Here is a 20,495-nt window from a genome sequence, read left to right as displayed (position 1 = left end):
AACTCCCCCCAACCCCCAAAATCTGGGCTGTAGTCCAACAATTTCTTTCAACCCTACTTCCCACTTTAGGCCTTCCAACCAAAACAAAATTCACCAGAAACACCCAAAATCACTCTTGAAAACAACTTTATGATATCTTCACCTGCTAAAACACCTTTTGATACTTCAAGTTCAAGCAAACCCAGATGACAACAGAAATCAGAGGATTTTTAAAAATCAGGAAGAATCTTTCAAACACATTTCCCTTTTGATCTTGAGAAATTTAAAGTCAAAGTAAACAAAGTAGAGAAAAGATCCCTTCAAGAATAACAAGATCAATGTGAGGCAGAAATTCATTCAATGATTTACTAAAAGGTAAATTGCACATGGTACTATGAAAAGCGTTCTGGACTAGGAGACAGAAGGTCTAGATTTGGGTACAAGTCCTAACATTTACTAGCTGTGTGATAATAACAGCTAATAGCTAACATTTGTTGAGATTTACTATATACCAGACACTGTTCTAAGTGCCTTGTGTACATTAACTCATTTCATCTTCACACACACCCTATGCAGTAGGCCCTATTTTGAATTCTGCATCACATTTAAGGAAATTACACAGAGTGATTAAGGGACTTGTTCAAGATCACCCAGTAAGTGGTGGAACCATGAACTTGAATATTCACATTTCTGAATCTTGGCTCTCTTCTCTGTCAAATGAAGAAACCAAATATTTGTCCCAATTACCTTACAGAGATGTAGGTTGTGAGATAACGTATAAAAAGGTATTTCATACACTAGGGAGTCATGTGAGCATTGATTTTTCTTTTACTGCATTTTCAATTATTTCTGTGATAGATAAAATTAAAGTTTTTGCATATGGTCTCATTATAAACATTAGAATTCAAATTAATAATATGCACTTTCTATTTTGCATTTGCAAGCATTTGGTGAATAAAGAGAAGTAACCTAGATACTGAAGAAAAGCCCTAAAGTTACTTGAATGACAGGCTGAATATTACTGCAAACAAATAGTGGGTGACTGAATATCTGCTTTCATATATGATTAGCTATTTCCCCCACAAGAATGTCAGATGTAGTATTATTTTCTGATTTTGATACATTTTTAAAGTAAAAGCCAATTATGCCTATAAATAGAGCTTCTCTATTAGTTTGAAAGGTATTAAAAAAAAAAAAAAAAAAAAAAAAAAAAAAACTTGGCCAAAAAATTATCAACTTCCTCTGTTCTCTCTTGCCCTCTGACCCAGTAACAGATAATATGATTATAAAACTCTTCCAGTTTCAGAAATGGTAACCTGAGGAGTATGTGGGGACTTCAGTGATGTGGTGAGCTATGAGAGGCCCTCAGCTCCAAGCCAGTCTATGAAAGCAGATGGCTCTGGAGGGAACAGGAGCAGTTCCTAGTCACTGTCACCAACACAACCCTGGGTTACAGGTAGAATGGATGGCTGAAAATTCCTTGCTTTCCCACTGATGCCAAACAGGTTGGGGAAGAAGGGTAGAACACTGAGGGATGTTTTTTCAACAATCCTAAATTGACGAATGCAATTTTCTGGGAGAAAAAGGAACACTAAGGTTTGGGGAGGAACTTAATTAGGATAATTCCATTTCATTGGCCAGGTGTGTGAAGTGTAAATTTAATTAAAATTTTTTTTTCTTTTTGTTTTTTTGAGACAGGGTCTCACTCTGTCGCCCAGGCTGGAGTGCAGTGGCGCGATCTCGGCTCACTGCAACCTCCGCCACCCAGGTTCAAGCAATTCTCTGCCTCAGCCTCCCGAGTAGCTGGGATTACAGGTGCCTACCACCATACCTGGCTAATTTTTGTATTTTTAGTAGAGACGGGGTTTCACCATCTTGGCCAGGCTGGTGTTGAACTCCTGACCTCATGATCCACCTGCCTCGGCCTCCCAAAGTACTGGGATTACAGGCATGAGCCACCACGCCTGGCCGATTTTTTTCTTTTAATACCTGAGAACACATTAAGTATAACAACCTCTAAAACATTCTTGGCTACCTTTCAAAACAAAGCTTCCTGATCTCTTAAATACCTAATTTTTCATGTTATAATTTTTTAATACTTGATCCCTAGTACAAATTATCAACAGCTCTACTACCACAACTATCAGGTACTAAATGCTCACAATGTTCTAGGCACTTTGCTAAGAAACATTTTACATGTTAGCTCATTTTATCCTCACAGTAACTCTATGAGGTAAATACAGTTGTTATTATTACCATTTTACAGATGAGGAAAATGAAACTCGGAGAGGTTAAGGGAATTCTCAGATTAAAACCTAGGAATGAAATCTGGAATTAAACCAGATCAGTTTCCAGAGTCCATTAATTTATGCCATCTTATCTAAAAATGGCAAGATAAACTTTTCAATATCCCTAATAAAGAACTTGCCTTTAAAATATCCTTGTGACAGTGACCATTTGACAGTTTTTTTGTTTCGAGACGGAGTTTTGCTCTTGTTGCCCAGGCTGGAGTGCAATGGCGCGATCTTGGCTCCCTGCAACCTCTGCCTCCTGGATTCAGGTGACTCTCCTGCCTCAGCCTCCCAAGTAGCTGGGATTATAGGCGTGCACCACCATGCCCGGCTAATTTTTGCATTTTTAGTAGAGATGGGGTTTCACCATGTTGGTCGGCTGGTGTCAAACTCCTGACCTAAGGTGCTCCACCCGCCCTGGCCTCCCAAACTGCTGGGATTACAGGTGTGAGCCACTGTGCCCGGTCTGACATTGTTTTAATAGCAGTAAGTGGTCACCCTGTGCTTTAGTCCTATAATTTAAGGCCTATGTACATATAATTGCTCCAAAGCCCATAAAAACTATATTAAAGGATATTCTATAAAACAATGGGCATGAACTCTTCCAATGATATAAAAGACAAAAAGCCTAGGGAACTGTCTAAATTAAAGGAGATTAAAGAGATATAACAACTAAATGTGGAACCCAAGATCGCTGCACTCTTGCTGAGACATGTTAGTCGACATTGCCTCCGAGCTCACTTTAGCCTTCAGTTCTGTATCAGAAATGCTGTTCCTTTGGGAACCACGGCCAAAGAAGAGATGGAGCGATTCTGGAATAAGAACACAGGTTTAAACTGTCCCGTATCTCCCCACGTCACTATCTATAGTTGGTCTCTTCCCATGGCGATGGCCATCTGCCACCGTAGCACTGGTATTACTTTGAGTGCAGGAGCCTCTCTTTTTGGCATGTCGGCCCTGTTACTCCCTGGGAACTTTGAGTTTTATTTGGAGCTCGTGAAGTCCCTGTGTCTGGGGCCAGCACTGATCCACACAGCTAAGTTTGCACTCATCTTCCCTCTCATGTATCATACCTGGAATGGGGTCTGAAACTTGATGTGGGACCTAGGAAAAGTCCTGAAGATTCCCCAGCTACACCAGTCTGGAGTGGTTGTCCTGGTTCTTACTGTATTGTCCTCTGTAGGGCTGGCACCCATATGAAGAATGGAGGTTCCCAGCATCATCTTCCTACGCATTATTACATTCACCCATCTTTCTGTTTGTCACTCTTATCTCCAGCCTGGGAAAAGTTCTCCTTATTTGTTTACATTCTTTGCACTTTCAGATCCCCTTGGAGCAGTAGAGTACCTTGTAGACCACAATAGTGGAAAAGGGTCTAGTTTTCTCCTTGTTTCTAAAGATGGGGTGGCTGCAAAAACTTTTTTGCCCACAGCTTGCCTACTCCTGGGACTAGAAGCAGTTATTCTCTTTCCATATTGGACTTCGATTTGTGCTGAGAGTCAGCTTTTGGCTCCTTCTTCCTGAAACAGTGGAAACAATACTAGCTCTGTGGCTTCTGTCCTGGGGACTGGGGATGAGGCTTTGGGTCCCACTGCCTGTGGGCTGCTGGCTTAAAGGACAATTCTGTTCATTGGTGAGAGCCCAGGCCATTAACACCTATGCAGTGTTATTGAAAGAAGACAGATGAGGGTGGAGGGGAATTAGTCTATCCCAGCTAGAGGGAGATAAAGAGGGCTAGTTAGTTCTTGGAGCAGCTGCTTTGGGGAGGAAATATATATATAGCTTTTGACACAAGAGGAAGATCCAGAAAATTATCACTGAACATACTAAAGTTATTTCTTTTTCTTGCATATCCAGAAAACCCTCTTAATTTTATGCTTTCTCATCCAAGTCATGTACCATTTTTTTCTGAAACTAAATTAAAATACTCATTAAAAAAATAATAATAAACGCAAGTTGTTCTATCTCTTGACTTCAAGTGGATCTTGGATTTAAAAAAAAAAAAACAAATTGCTAGGCCGGGCACAGTGGCTCATGCCTGTAATCCCAGCACTTTGGGAGGCCGAGGCGGGCGGATCACTAGGTCAGGAGATCGAGACCATCCTGGCTAACACAGTGAAACCCAGTCTCTACCAAAAATACAAAAAATTAGCCAGGCGTGGTGGTGGGCGCCTGTAATCCCAGCTACTCGGGAGGCTGAGGCAGGAGAATGGCGTGAACCCAGGAGACAGGGGTTGCAGTGAGCCAAGATTGCGCCACTGCACTCCAGCCTGGGTGACAGAGCGAGACTATCTCAAAACAACAACAACGACAACAAATTGCTGTAAAGGACATTACTGAAACAATCTGGACATTTCTTGTTCTCAGGAGATATGTGCTGAAATACTTAGGAGTGAGAGGTCTACAGTTTGTTTTTTTTTGAGACGGAGTCTTACTCAACGTTGCCCAGGTTGGAGTGCAGTGGCGCGATCTCGGCTCACTGCAACCTCCGCCTCCTGGGTTCAAGTGATTCTTCTGCCTCAGCCTCCCGAGTACCTGGGATTACAGGCAAGTGCCACCACATCCGGCTAATTTCTGTATTTTTAGTAGGGACGGGGTTTCACCATGTTGGCCAGACTGGTCTCAAACTCCTGACCTCAGGTGATCCACCTGCCTCGGCCTCCCAAAGTGCTGGGATTATAGGCGTGAGCCACTGTGCCCGGCCTACAACTTACTCTTTTTTTTTTTTTTTAAGATGGAGTCTCGCGTGCTGTCACCCAGGCTGGAGTGCAGTGGCACAATCTTGGCTCACTGCAACTTCCACCTCCAGGGTTCAAGCGATTCTCCTGCCTCAGCCTCCCCAGTAGCTGGGACTACAGGTGCGTGTCACCACACCCAGCTAATTTTTTGTATTTTTAGTAGAGACGAGGTTTCACCATGTTGGCCAGGATGTTCTTGATCTCTTGACCTCGTGATCCACCCACCTCAGCCTCCCAAAGTGCTGGGATTACAGGCGTGAGTCACCACGCCTGGCCTACAACCTACTCTTAAATGGCTATTGGGAATGGCTCAGTTCAAACAAGCACCTAACCAAGGAAACTGAGACCAGACTGGGGTGTGGGAGAGAACTGGTCAAACTATTTGGGTAATTTTATTATTATTGAGCATTACATTTAAATCACAGGCAAGAATGCTAAGATTATTTAACACCTAATAAGCCTAAGTATTGTATTGGTGCTTACACTCACTGCCTCACAATTTTATATATATAGATATATATATAGAGAGAGAGAGCGAGCGCGAGCGAACATGCACGCACAATTGTGGCAAAATGCTAACAACTGATGAATCTAGAAGAAAGCTACATAGGTGTTCACTGTAATATTCTTAGAGCTTTTTTTTGTAGGTTTGACGTTTTTCAAAATAAAAATTTGTGGAAAAAAAAGTACAAGGTCTCCCGTTCTAAAAAGAGGTGTATAGTTTTGTTTTTTTGTTTTAAAGAATCAACAGTTCTTAAAATCAACTATTAGTAATGTATTTGTTTCAAGTACCAACTACAAATGGAAAAAAAAAAATTCAGCTTGTATTGCTGTGCCTAGAACCACTGCAGCATTCATAAAATGGCAGACCAAGGAATGGCTGGTTTCAGATTGAGACCAACCCTAGAAGGAAAGGTCCATGACCTGGACAGAGAGGCAACTCTCTCCTCTCACAAAATCAGGCTTCCTATTACTGGTGACCTTCCTAGAGAAACCTAAAGGGCACTGCTCTAGCCAGAGCTGCCTGAGTTCAGACTTTTTTTGGCACAGGCAGTCTGTCCTGAACATTCTCTCTGACCTTGGCTTTCAGGTCAGAGGACTTACCTGGTTTGCCTCAGGAGACTTTTTTTGGATTCAATTCAAGGGCACCAAAAACATTTAGGAGGTGCCACGTATGATGCTAAGTACTGAGGTTGCAAAGATGAACAAGCTGAAGAAGAACCCTCACCCAGAAAAACTCAGACTGTAAATAACTAATAAGCAACATTAAAAGTGTTATGTTGGAGGTATGTCCTACAGGACACTGGGGAGGAAAAAAGGGAGCAGATTTGTCCAAATATCAGGGAACACCAAAGAGCAAAGGCCGTATCTGAGCCGGCAACTGATTACTTTTCCAGAAAGTAAGGGCATTCCAAGTTCAGGAAGGAGCACAGGCCGAGGTATGGAAAGGCCAAAGGGTCAGCTCACTTGGAGAACAGTGAGCACAGTTCATTATAGGATTGAGAGTGGTGGGTGGGAAGAGTTGAAGCAGCTCATCAATCCCTGCCTGCAGCAGACAGCATTCACTGTAGGTCTCTGAACTGGATCTCTTATTCATTTTCCTCTTGAATGAGGATACCTGATCTCCAAGATTTACTCAACACTTATGTAATCTACGCACTGCAGGGGAATACTATCAGGAGCAAATTCTTGTTCTTAAGGAGTTTATATACTAGCACCAGAAGATTGTATAGCATAAATACACAGAGAACTCTAGCTTAGGAACAATGCATTAAGGATCCTAAGAAGTATTTTTGTAAACATATTTTTAAAAGTTGGACTTCACAGAAAGAAGATCACTTTCAGAGAAGACATGAATAGAGAAATCAGGAAAGGCTTTCTGTAGGTGGTGGCACAGGGGCCAGACCTTAATGGTATGACAGGTGAAAACACTGAAAACACGGAGAAGACATTCCAAGGCAAACAACTAACCCAAGTTAAGATGTAGAGGTAGCTCTGTAGATAGATACTACCTAAGTGCACGAATTCCTAAACATTCCCCTTAAGATTCAGAACTAAACATATTTCTTTAACAATATTTACTGTGTGGGGCGGAGACTTGATTCTAGCCTGTTTTGTGTTTTCTGTGACACTAGTAACTTTCTTTGTGGGTTTGTTGCTTTGGTGGCAGGGATGGGAATAGTTGGGAATGGACAAGAAAATAAGCTGGCAGAGTAGAACCACCTCAGAGTTCAAAATTGGTAATCTACTTCCTGTGTTCTTAGTAAAGTCTTGCAGTCCAGGGCAGTGACCTGGGACATTTGGACTTAAAATCTGCTGTTTACATAACCACACATTCCCTATATAAAGAGGTCCTTGTGAAGTCTGCCAGTCTGTCAGTTCTAGTCACAGTCAGTTCAAACAAGCACCTGACCAAGGAAATTGAGACCAGACTGGGGTGTGGGAGAGAACTGGTCAAACTAGTTGGGTAATTTTATTATTGAGCATTACATTTAAACCACAGGCAAGAATGTTAAGATTATTTAACACCTAATAAGCCTAAGTATTGTATTGGTGCTTACACGCACTGCCTCACATAATCCTGTTAACAACCCAATGAGTAGTATTAACTCAGATAAGTAAACTGAGGCTTAAAGGTTAAATTACTTGCTCAATGTCATATAGCTAGTAAATGCTGGTGCCCATGTCTGAGTCCACAAACCTAGCTTATGCCCCACTGCCTGTTACGATCCCTCAGTCAGCAAACAACTAGGGAACTCTGTTTCAGTCCAGGTGATGCTCTCCTATAGATAGATGAAGCTTTAGTCTGGCCTTGTGCATATACTGCCTGAGCTTTGATAGTCTCATTTCTTCTCCTCCCTGGACTTTAATATTCCTCTGATCAGTTCTTAATGCTGTTTCAAATGAGTTTTTTCTGTGCCACTCTTCTCAAGATTAAAGTGGAGCCATTCTCTTTTGAAAGACAACCCAGGTCTTTGGTCTCAGTTTTCAAAAAATTTCACCAGACCCTCCCAGCTGGCTTCCCATTCCTAACTCTTCAATTAACATATCCTCTCTTGGTCTCACCTGCTCATAGCCTTAGCCCTATCTAACTACCGTCAGCAAGTCCCAACCCAAGCCATACCCTCTTCTAAAACATCCTCTCTACCTCAGTCTGCCAAATTTCCACCTTCCATTTCAGTTCCTAAAGTCTATTTTTTCCTCAAAAAAAGTTCTCATCAGGAGGAGTTATGACTTCTCTGAACTAAAAAAGCATTTCCCCCATCCCATCACCTCTGCCTGCTCATAGCACAGTGTGTACTTATGTGACCTTGACCAAGATGTTTATGTTATTTATGTGGCTGCTGAAGCTTTGTCCTGTGGCCTATATATTCCCAATGACTTCTTTCTGTACCGTCCCTCAAACTATAAATGCTTTGAAAGCAAAGACTAACTTTATAGTTCATCTTCAATACAATGCGGAAGAGACAAGTGTTTATAAAAGTGTAAACTGAGAGTGTGCTAAGCTTTTAAAAGCAAAGATAGATGAACTCCATCTGTCAAAACAGAACAAAACAAAACACAAAGCCCACCCTTGCTATCACACAATGCAGTTTCCATGTTTTTACAAAAAAATCCTTCCTGGGTATGAAAACCACAATCAAGTAAAATATTAAAATATAAGATTCATAAATCACCAAACAGTGTGAGCACTATAAGCCAGGACCTGATTTTTTTTTTTTTTTTAAAAGGAGGACAGAATGTTACTCAAAAGATGACAAACTGCAAAAGGTTAAATACAGGCTAAAACCCTTGGCTTCCCAACGTGATCAGTTTACGTAACTCAGAAGGTGGAAAAACTTGGAATCTGGCCTAAAACAACACTGACTTATTTCCATTCAAGTTATGCTACAAGGGAAAAAATGTGAAGTTTGAAAACTTTCCTTTCCAAAGCCAGATTTAGACAAGTTGAAGGAAAAAGAAATAAACGCTACACTGCAGCCCACTGCAGCTCCACAATGGCCTGTTTTTGCCCACTCAAAGTACATTCCTCTTCCTTGTTCCTCAAGCAGTATCTCCTTAGCTACCTGGCTTGTGTTCAATCCGAATAGTATGTGGCCTGGCTTGTGCCAGGTTCACAAACCATGCTGGTATTGGATAAACTTCCACAACTACATGACCTTGGTCAAAAGGATCAAGAGGTCAAGAGGACCAAGAGGGCAAGCTAGCCTAGCAGTGCAGAGGACATACAGAATCACCAGTAGAAATAGCCATTCAGGAATACAAATTTTTCTAAAAGTGAATGGGAATCATTAGTGCACAAGGGTTTGGTCACTCTTGTATAAAGGTGTGTGCCTATTATTACTTCTGTTCACCTGGACCCTGTGCCCCTAGACTGCTGAAGCTAACATTGTAAGCTGCCCGAGTAAGCTGAGAATGACAGCCTCCTCCATTCCACTGCCAGCATCATTGGCTTCTGAAAACAGTTTCAGAGCCAGATGGCCAAACTCCTGTACAATATCTGTAGCTGGCTGCCATCATTGCTTTTGCCCAAGAGGCCTCAACAGTGGTAGCATAGCTGTGCTCATTGCACAGCAGAAGCCAGCTCCTTTCCCTGGGCCCATATTCTCTGTCCCACTATGAGAGGTGAGGCTATTGCAGTATCAGGATCAGCTCTTAGTGCAGAACAAGGGGTAGAAGGCTCAGGGTGGATAAACATTTTTTGGTAGCTCCAGTGACAGCAACTTTGGAGATGGGATATTCTCCCAGTGGGCAATGAGGGAGGTTATGCTATCTGTCATCAAGCTTGTCGTGTCCATCTTATCCCCTAGTGGCCACATTCACAGCTGCATGCTAAAGTAAACAGAATTCTTTTTTTTGTTTTTTTAAGACAGGGTCTCACTCAGTTGCCCAGGCTGGAGTGTAGTGTGGCACAATCTTGGCTTACTGCAGCCTCTTTACCTCCCCAGGCTCAGGTGATCCTCCTACCTCAGCTCCCAAGTAGCTGGGACTACAGGCATATGTCATCATGCCCAGCTAATTTTTGTATTTTTTGTAGAGATGGCATTTTACCACGATTCCCAGACTGGTCTTGAACTCCTGGGCTCAAGTGATCTACCTGCCTCGGCCTCCAAAAGTACTTGGATTACAGTCATAAGCCACTACACTTGGCCCTATAACTTGTTTTACTAAGTAGTCAAGGATTCTAGGGCCCTATCATTAGGATGACCTATGTCACAGCTAGGTGTTAAAAGATGAACTGGGTCAATCAAATTCCCTCTCTCTGGAATTTAACTAGAAATATGAAAACTATACAAACTGAGTCATGATGATGGTGGGAGATTACAATGGATAATTAGTAACTTCCACTGTTCAAATCCCTGCAGCTTGCCACACCCTAGTACAGCCTCCATGATACCTGGTTATATTATAGCTCCTGTTCTTGGACTCCCCTTGTCACTCATAACCACACCTCTGATTTGAGGTAGCACAAAAGAACTTATCCTTATAGTCAAATAACTCATCTACCAAGCAGTTCACCCATGTCCAGAAATAGTGTGGTATTATCCAGGAGGCAGAATTCCATGGTTAAGTTATGGCTGAAGGGCAGCTCAGACCTACAGCCCCAGTGTAAACCACCTCTTTGGAAATACTCCAGCTATGTGAGTATGACAAACAGAACACGAAGGCTCAGGAAAAAGCCAAGGACCACTTTCGTTTTCAAATGTATCTTGGGTCATATAGCTTAAGATGCTAATTTTAATATAAAATCCAGCCTTGTAAATAACAGCATTATCTATCAGATTATATAGCTTAAACCTGTCCTCCTTTTCCACAAATCATAAACAGTGGCAAAACAAATAAAAATAAGTTTATTATCCACCAGGTAAAACAGTATAAACTATTGGTCTGTCAGGTTCAAGTATGTCTAATAAAAGCTGTGTGTTCTTATGAAAAGATGCTTCACCTCTTTCAGTCTCAGTTTAAAATAAAGGTTGCACTAGAATGAGACAATCTTTGAGGAACTTTCCAGCTCAAAATGTGCTGGGTTCTACTTTCTGATCAAGTAATGAACTCATCGTTTGCCAGGATACAATTCATTCATCTAATAGATACCTGAAGGTCATTGAGTCAAGTACGCAAACTACTTGGTACAGAGCAGTGAACAAATCATAAAAAATTCCCTGTGCTCATAAAACTTACCTTGCAGTCTGGTAAAAAGTCAGAAAAACACATGTAATCTTTTCAAGTCATAATCAGCATTTTAAAGAAAAATAAAATTAAGGTTAAAAATAAATTGGCCAGGCATGGTGACTCACATCTGTAGTCCTAGCATTTTGGGAGGCCAAGGCAGGAGGACTGCTTGAAGCCAGGAGTTCAAGCCCAGCCTGGACCCCCTCTCTACTAACTAAATAAATAAGCAGACAGAAAGAAAATGTGAGTAAGAGGGATACAGAAAAAGAGGATACAGGGGCCAGACATTTGGGCAGTGTCTAAGGGCTCCATTTAGAAATGTGGGGGAAGGCCGGGTGCGGCTGCTCACGCCTGTAAATCTAGCACTTTGGGAGGCCGAGGCAGGTGAATCACCTGAGGTCAAGAGTTTGAGACCAGCCTGGGCAATATGGTGAGACCCATCTCCACTAAAAAATACTAAAAATTAGCCAGATGTGGTAGCACACACCTATAATCCCAGCTACTTGGGAGGCTGAGGCATGAGAATAGCTTGAGCCTAGAAGGTGGAGGTTGCAGTGGGCCAAGACTATGCCATTGCACTCCAGCCTGGGCAGCAAAGCGAGACTGTCTCAAAACAAACAAAGAAATGTGGGGTAAGAGAGTTTCAGATAAAAGGAAGTACTAAGGCCCCCAGAGAACTCAGTTGTCTTGTTCAAAGAATAGCAAAGTAGTCAGTGTGGCCATAGTGGGTAAGGGAGAGAATGATAGGAGATAGTGTTAGAAAACACCCAAAATTCAACAGATGAGACCTAAGAGAAAAAGATTTAAAACACTTCAAGTACAAGACTCATACCAATGCGGCCCGTGGCTTCTTCAAGAGTGCACTATACGCCAAACACAGAAGCAAAAAGGTAAGTTCACAACCACAACATACCATTTATCTGACTTGAAACTAAGCACAACATTTGATACAGATGTCCAAACTGGCAAAAATTGCATAAAGAAAATTGCTTTGGGAAGCCAAATAATAGCAAATCTGGAGTCATTAATATTTTCATTTATTTTAACTGTGGTTAAGTAACCTTCACAAAATTTATCCTACAGAAAATAATCTGAAAGAGAAGGCCATGTACAAAAATATGTCAAGAGAAGCGTCATTTCTAATAGCCCTTCAGAAGCATCCAATCTTTTGGCTTCCCCGGGCCACACTTGAAGAAGAATTGTCTTGGGCCACACATACAATATAGTAACACTAATGATAGCTGATGCGCTTAAAAAAAAAAAAAAAAATCACACACAAAAATATCATAATGCTTTAAGAAAGTATACAAATTTTTCCTGAGCTGCGTGTGGCCTGCGGGCAACAGATTGGATAAGCTCGGCCTAGATGACCAAAAAGCAAGTCAGTTATGGTACAAACTCCTTGAAAGGTGGCCTCTTTAAAAATAGGAAAATTGGGAACTAATTAAATTAAAGAGCTTCTACATAGCAAAAGAAACTATCAAAAGAGTGAACAGACAACCTACAGAATGAGAGAAAATTTTTGCAAACTATGCATTTGACAAAGGTCTAATATCCAGCATCTATAAGGAACTTAAACAAATTTATAAGAAAAAAAATAGCTCCATTAAAAAGTGGGCAAAGGACATGAACAGACACTTTTAATAAGAAGACACACATACAGCCAACAAACATATGAAAAAAAGCTCAATATCACTGATCATTAGAGAAATACAAATCAAAACCACAATAAGATACCATCTCACTAGTCAGAATGGCTATTATTAAAAAGTCAAAAAATAACAGGTGCTGGAGAGGTTGCACAGAAAAAGGAACGCTTATACACTGCTGGTGGGAGTGTAAATTAGTTCAGCCATTGTGGAAAACAGTGTGGCAATTCCTCAAAGCCCTAAAAACAACTACCATTCAATCTAGCAAACCCATTACTGGGTATAAACTCAAAGGAACATAAATAGTTCTATTATAAAGATACATGCACATGTATGTTCACTGCAGCACCATTCACAATAGCAAAGACATGGAATCAACCTAAATGCCTATCAATGGTAGACTGGATAAAGAAAACATGGTACATATATACCATGGAATAGTATGCAATCATTAAAAAGAACAAGATCATGTCCTTTGCAGGAACACGGATGGAGCTGGAGGCTATTATCCTTACCAAAGGAGTGAACAGAAAACCAAATACCACATGTTCTCACTTATACATGGAGCTAAATGATGAGAACACATGGACACATAGAGGGGAACAACAGCACTGGCACCTATCAGAGGGTGGAGGGTGGGAGGAGGGAGAGGATCAGGAAAAATAACTAATGGGCACTAGGCTTAATACCTGGGTGACCAAATAATCTATATAACAAACCCCCATGACCTACACAACAAAAAGACTGGAAGGAGATAGAAAACTGATGATGATTGGTTCTGCTGGGATGGTTCTGCTGTTCTGCTGGGATTATTCTTATTGTTTATAAAATAACATGTTCAAAGAGAACCAGATTGCTTTGTTCTGGTTCTACTACTTCATTATAATACTAAGGTCTAGAATCAGAGTAACAATAGAAAATACTGGGATCATGTAACTGACAAGAGGGCCTTCATATCTACTCTCTCTGGGAGACTAGATCAATTCAGGAGAAAAAAAAAAAATCCTTCAAGGCTCTTTCTTCCATTTTTCTCCTACCTCACAACATCCCTGTTGGGCATGGTAGCTCAGGCCTGTAATCCCAACAATTGGGAGGCTGAACTGAGAGGATCACTTGAGCCCAGGAGTTTGAGAACAGCCCAGGCAACAGAGCAAGACCCTGTCTTCACAAAAAATAAAAATAAAAAATAAGCCAGGCATGGTAGTGAGTGCAGCTACTCAGGAGGCTAAGGCAGGAGGATTGCTTGAGCTCAGGAAGTCAAGGCTGCAGTGAGCCATGATTGTACTACTGCACTCTAGCCTGGGTGACAGAGTGTGGCCCTGTCTCCAAACAAACAAACAAAAAACAAATTACAACCACACTTCCTTCATTTCTCCAAAGGCCCAAAAGCCTTTTTTCATACTTAGTTCTCCCTGTATGATAGTCCTCTGTTTGGAATTTGCTTCCCTACATGTTCTAGCTAACTCCTCAATTTTCAAGTCTGCTTAAATGCCATTTTCTCAAACAAGCTCTCTCCATACTCCCAATCTAAACTGATGTCCCCTTTTTAGAGTCTCTACTGCACTCTATTTTTCCTTCAGATAATTTATCAGTTTGTAATCATGTTTACTTTTGTGACTATCTGATTAATTTCTTATCTCCCCCACAGGAGATAAGAATACCTGTGAGGTCCAGGACCAAATCATGAAAACAAACAATGTGACTTTTATGCCTTCCTTCGCCTTCCATGGTCTCAGTGGTGCTCTGAAGGGTAACAAGCATTTCCTTACTCATGGTCCACAGACAAACTGATCCATAAGGCTCTGTATATCCTAAATGGGTCATTAAATGTCTTAATGGCCCTTGTGCTGAAAGAGCTGAAGTCTGCATGGCTTCCCAATCCGCTAGCTCAAAAACATGCAATGAGACAGTCCATGTATCTGGTCACCTGGCCATTCTTTCCCTTTGTGGCTTTTTTTTTTTTTTTGCCACCAACTATGGTCTATCTATGTGAATATTAAACTCTCAACAATCCATTGAAAACAGTCATGCTTTTACAAACCCTACTTCAAATCTGCACCAAGGTAAACTTGCCAGATGAACAGATGATTCTATTTCATTACATATATACTATCTGAGAGAAAGGTTAAAGGGCTCAATAGTCGATGGTTCATGTTTTCCTTTCTAGTTACACATGAGCCTAATACAGCCAAACAAACTTTACCTAATGGCCAATGTGAGGTGACCTAAGAAAAATTATTATCAGCAAGAGGGGGCATTATTAAGAAGGCACCAAATAGTTTGAGGTGAACAAAGTAGATATTCCTTTTTTTTTTTTTTTTTTTTTTTTTGAGGCAGAGTCTCACTCTGTCACCCCAGCTGGAGTGCTGTGGCCGGATCTCAGCTCACTGCAAGCTCCGCCTCCCGGGTTTACGCTATTCTCCTGCCTCAGCCTCCCAAGTAGCTAGGACTACAGGCGTCCGCCACCTCGCCCGGCTAGTTTTTTGTATTTTTTAGTAGAGACGGGGTTTCACTGTGTTAGCCAGGATGGTCTCGACCTCCTGACCTCGGGATCCGCCCGTCTCGGCCTCCCAAAGTGCTGGGATTACAGGCTTGAGCCACCGCGCCCGGCCAGATATTCCTAACATTGGAATAACATCAAATTTCTTTAGGCTCTCCCCAAACAGGTCATCAACCTTCAGACTTTGGCTGAGAGCAAGACACAACAGGAGCCAACAGTCTAATAATTATTTATCTTCCCTGACCCCAATCACCAAGAAGGCAATCTGCTCTCTAGGGATGCAAGCCTGAGGACCAGAATTAGGAGATCAGATTCTCTTCTTGGCATAGCTCTCACTGGTCCATCTCAACACCTAACCTCAGCTATAAAATGAGGGCACCAGCACTAATATACTGCAATGTACTATATTTCTATATTTAATGCTGTTATTTTGGAGTGTACCAAGAGCTATCTGTGGAGGCTGTAGAGGTGCTAAACTCCATACTGCTCTGAACAACCCTAACATGCTTTTCAATTCTCAGTTAACAATTTAAGTAGGATGTTATAAAATACGGCATATACACAAAGAAGGCAGAAAAGAAGAATGCTGATCCAGAAACTATTAAACATAACATATAACTTAGAAAATAAAAATATTTAGCTTAGAAAGAGAAATTGATAGTCCTTTAAGTACCTAGAGTTAGATGTCACAATGATGATTTATTCTGTCTTACTTCATAAGACATCATTGACCAAGGAGTAAAGATTTCAGGGAAGCATTTGACACAATAGAGAGAAACATTTAATAACTAACTAGGTCTACAAATATAAAGACTTCTTCTGAAATAAACTGCGTCCCTTTGTCACTGGATGTCTCAAAGCAAAATGAGCAATTCTGTGGGCTATTTTGGAGCAGGAGTCAACATACGTTTTCTGTAAAGAGATGTGTGTGCCACACATAATTCCTTAAAGATGTAAAAAAAGATCCTTAAGCTCACAGGCCATACAAAAACAAGTAGTTTGTTGACCCTTGTTCTAGAGAAGCACTGTTTAACAGAAATGTAACACGACTCACATATGTAATTAAAAATTTTCCAGTATATATATTTTAAAAGGTAAAAAGAAACAGGTGAAGTTAATTTTAATATATTTTTAATCCAGCCGGGCGCGGTGGCTCAAGCCTGCAATCCCACTACTTTGGGAGGCCGAGACGGGCGGATCACGAGGTCAGGAGATCGAGATCATCCTGGCTAACACGGTGAAACCCCGTCTCTACTAAAAACTACAAAAAACTAGCCGGGCGAGGTGGCGGCGCCTGTAGTCCCAGCTACCTGGGAGGCTGAGGCAGGAGAATGGTGTGAACCCGGGAGGCGGAGCTTGCAGTGAGCTGAGATCCGGCCACAGCACTCCAGCCTGGGTGACAGAGCGAGACTCCGTCTCAAAATATATATCTATATCTATATATATATATAGATATATATATATTTTTTATTATACTTTAAGTTCTAGGATACATGTGCATAACGTGCAGGTTTGTTACATATGTATATATGTGCCATGTTGGTGTGCTGCACCCATCAACTCGTCAGCACCCATCAATTCATCATTTATATCAGGTATAACTCCCCAATGCAATCCCTCCCCCCTCCCCCCTCCCCATGATAGGCCCCAGTGTGTGATGTTCCCCTTCCCGAGTCCAAGTGAGCTCATTGTTCAGTTCCCACCTATAAGTGAGAACATGCGGTGTTTGGTTTTCTCTTCTTGTGATAGTTTGCTAAGAATGATGGTTTCCAGCTGCATCCGTGTCCCTACAAAGGACGCAAACTCATCCTTTTTTATGGCTGCATAGTATTCCATGGTGTATATGTGCCACATTTTCTTAAACCAGTCTGTCACTGATGGACATTTGGGTTGATTCCAAGTCTTTGCTATTGTGAATAGTGCCGCAATAAACATACGTGTGCATGTGTCTTTGTAGTAGCATAATTTATAATCCTTTGGGTATATACCCAGTAGTGGGATGGCTGGGTCATATGGTACATCTAGTTCTAGATCCTTGAGGAATTGCTATACTCTTTTCCATAATGGTTGAACTAGTTTACAATCCCACCAACAGTGTAAAAGTGTTCCTATTTCTCCACATCCTCTCCAACACCTGTTGTTTCCTGATTTTTTAATGATTGCCATTCTAACTGGTGTGAGATGGTATCTCATTGTGGTTTTGATTTGCATTTCTCTGATGGCGAGTGATGATGAGCATTTTTTCATGTGTCTGTTGGCTGTATGAATGTCTTCTTTTGAGAAATGTCTGTTCATATCCTTTGCCCACTTTTTGATGGGGTTGTTTTTTTCTTGTATATTTGTTTGAGTTCTTTGTAGATTCTGGAAATTAGCCCTTTGTCAGATGAGTGGATTGCAAAAATTTTCTCCCATTCTGTAGGTTGCCTTTTCACTCTGATGGTAGTTTCTTTTGCTGTGCAGAAGCTCTTTAGTTTAATTAGATCCCATTTGTCAATTTTGGCTTTTGCTGCCGTTGCTTTTGGTGTTTTAGACATGAAGTCCTTGCCCATGCCTATGTCCTGAATGGTACTACCTAGATTTTCTTCTAGGGTTTTTATGGTATTAGGTCTAACATTTAAGTCTCTAATCCATTTTGAATTAATCTTCGTATAAGGAGTAAGGAAAGGATCCAGTTTCAGCTTTCTACTTATGGCTAGCCAATTTTCCCAGCACCGTTTATTAAATAGGGAATCCTTTCCCCATTTCTTGTTTTTGTCAGGTTTGTCAAAGATCAGATGGTTGTAGATGTGTGGCATTATTTCTGAGGACTCCGTTCTGTTCCATTGGTCTATATCTCTGTTTTGGTACCAGTACCATGCTGTTTTGGTTACTGTAGCCTTGTAGTATAGTTTGAAGTCAGGTAGCGTGACGCCTCGGCTTTGTCCTTTTGACTTAGGATTATCTTGGCAATGCGGGCTCTTTTTTGGTTCCATATGAACTTTAAAGCAGTTTTTTCCAATTCGGTGAAGAAACTCATTGGTAGCTTGATGGGGATGGCATTGAATCTATAAATAACCTTGGGCAGTATGGCCATTTTCACGATATTGATTCTGCCTATCCATGAGCATGGTATGTTCTTCCATTTGTTTGTGTCCTCTTTGATTTCACTGAGCAGTGGTTTGTAGTTCTCCTTGAAGAGGTCCTTTACATCCCTTGTAAGTTGGATTCCTAGGTATTTGATTCTCTTTGAAGCAATTGTGAATGGAAGTTCATTCCTGATTTGGCTCTCTGCTTGTCTGTTCCTGGTGTATAAGAATGCTTGTGATTTTTGCACATTAATTTTGTATCCTGAGACTTTGCTGAAGTTGCTTATCAGCTTAAGAAGATTTTGGGCTGAGACGATGGGGTTTTCTAAATATACAATCATGTCATCTGCAAACAGGGACAATTTGACTTCTTCTTTTCCTAACTGAATACCCTTGATTTCTTTCTCTTGCCTGATTGCCCTAGCCAGAACTTCCAACACTATGTTGAATAGGAGTGGTGAGAGAGGGCACCCCTGTCTTGTGCCAGTTTTCAAAGGGAATTTTTCCAGTTTTTGCCCATTCAGTATGATATTACCTGTGGGTTTGTCATAAATAGCTCTTATTATTTTGAGGTACGTTCCATCAATACCGAATTTGTTGAGCGTTTTTAGCATGAAGGGCTGTTGAATTTTGTCAAAAGCCTTTTCTGCATCTATTCAGATAATCATGTGGTTCTTGTCTTTGGTTCTGTTTATATGCTGGATTACGTTTATTGATTTGCGAATGTTGAACCATCCTTGCATCCCAGGGATGAAGCCCACTTGATCATGGTGGATAAGCTTTTTGATGTGCTGCTGAATCCGGTTTGCCAGTATTTTATTGAGGATTTTTGCATCGATGTTCATCAGGGAGATTGGTCTAAAATTCTCTTTTTTTGTTGTGTCTCTGCCAGGCTTTGGTATCAGGATGATGTTGGCCTCATAAAATGAGTTAGGGAGGATTCCCTCTTTTTCTATTGATTGGAATAGTTTCAGAAGGAATGGTACCAGCTCCTCCTTGTACCTCTGGTAGAATTCAGCTGTGAATCCATCTGGTCCTGGGCTTTTTTTGGTGGGTAGGCTATTAATTGTTGCCTCAATTTCAGAGCCTGCTATTGGTCTATTCAGGGATTCAACTTCTTCCTGGTTTAGTCTTGGGAGAGTGTACGTGTCCAGGAAATTATCCATTTCTTCTAGATTTTCTAGTTGATTTGCGTAGAGGTGTTTATAGTATTCTCTGATGGTAGTTTGTATTTCTGTGGGGTCGGTGGTGATATCCCCTTTATCATTTTTTATTGCGTCTATTTGATTCCTCTCTCTTTTCTTCTTTATTAGCCTTGCTAGCGGTCTGTCAATTTTGTTGATCTTTTCAAAAAACCAACTCCTGGATTCATTGATTTTTTGGAGGGTTTTTTGTGTCTCTATCTCCTTCAGTTCTGCTCTGATCTTAGTTATTTCTTGCTTTCTGCTAGCTTTTGAATGTGTTTGCTCTTGCCTCTCTAGTTCTTTTAATTGTGATGTTAGAGTGTCAATTTTAGATCTTTCCTGCTTTCTCTTGTGGGCACTTAGTGCTATAAATTTCCCTCTACATACTGCTTTAAATGTGTCCCAGAGATTCTGGTATGTTGTATCTTTGTTCTCATTGGATTCAAAGAACATCTTTATTTCTGCTTTCATTTCGTTATGTACCCAGTAGTCATTCAGGAGCAGGTTGTTCAGTTTCCATGTAGTTGAGCGGTTTTGATTGAGTTTCTTAGTCCTGAGTTCTAGTTTGATTGCACTGTGGTCTGAGAGACAGTTTGTTATAATTTCTGTTCTTTTACATTTGCTGAGGAGTGCTTTACTTCCAATTATGTGGTCAATTTTGGAATAAGTGCGATGTGGTGCTGAGAAGAATGTATATTCTGTTGACTTGGGGTGGAGAGTTCTATAGATGTCTATTAGGTCTGCTTGGTGCAGAGATGAGTTCAATTCCTGGATATCCTTGTTAACTTTCTGTCTCGTTGATCTGTCTAATGTTGACAGTGGAGTGTTGAAGTCTCCCATTATTATTGTATGGGAGTCTAAGTCTCTTTGTAAGTCTCTAAGGACTTGCTTTATGAATCTGGGTGCTCCTGTATT

At 41.0% G+C, this 20,495-nt stretch overlaps 1 protein-coding gene and 1 pseudogene across 4 annotated transcripts in view; one reads left to right on the top strand and one right to left on the bottom strand.

Annotated features, from left to right (window-relative positions):
* Positions 1-20,495, bottom strand: part of CPEB3 (cytoplasmic polyadenylation element binding protein 3) — a 256,834-nt gene that overhangs the window by 65,583 nt on the left and 170,756 nt on the right. The window lies entirely within an intron of this gene.
* Positions 1,373-3,470, top strand: LOC111552214 (annotated as a pseudogene).

Source organism: Piliocolobus tephrosceles, chromosome 9 (genome assembly GCF_002776525.5).
Source record: "Piliocolobus tephrosceles isolate RC106 chromosome 9, ASM277652v3, whole genome shotgun sequence".
Classification (NCBI taxonomy): domain Eukaryota; kingdom Metazoa; phylum Chordata; class Mammalia; order Primates; family Cercopithecidae; genus Piliocolobus; species Piliocolobus tephrosceles.
Note: the sequence above shows the minus strand (reverse complement) of the source record. Positions and strands in the feature narration are given on the sequence as shown.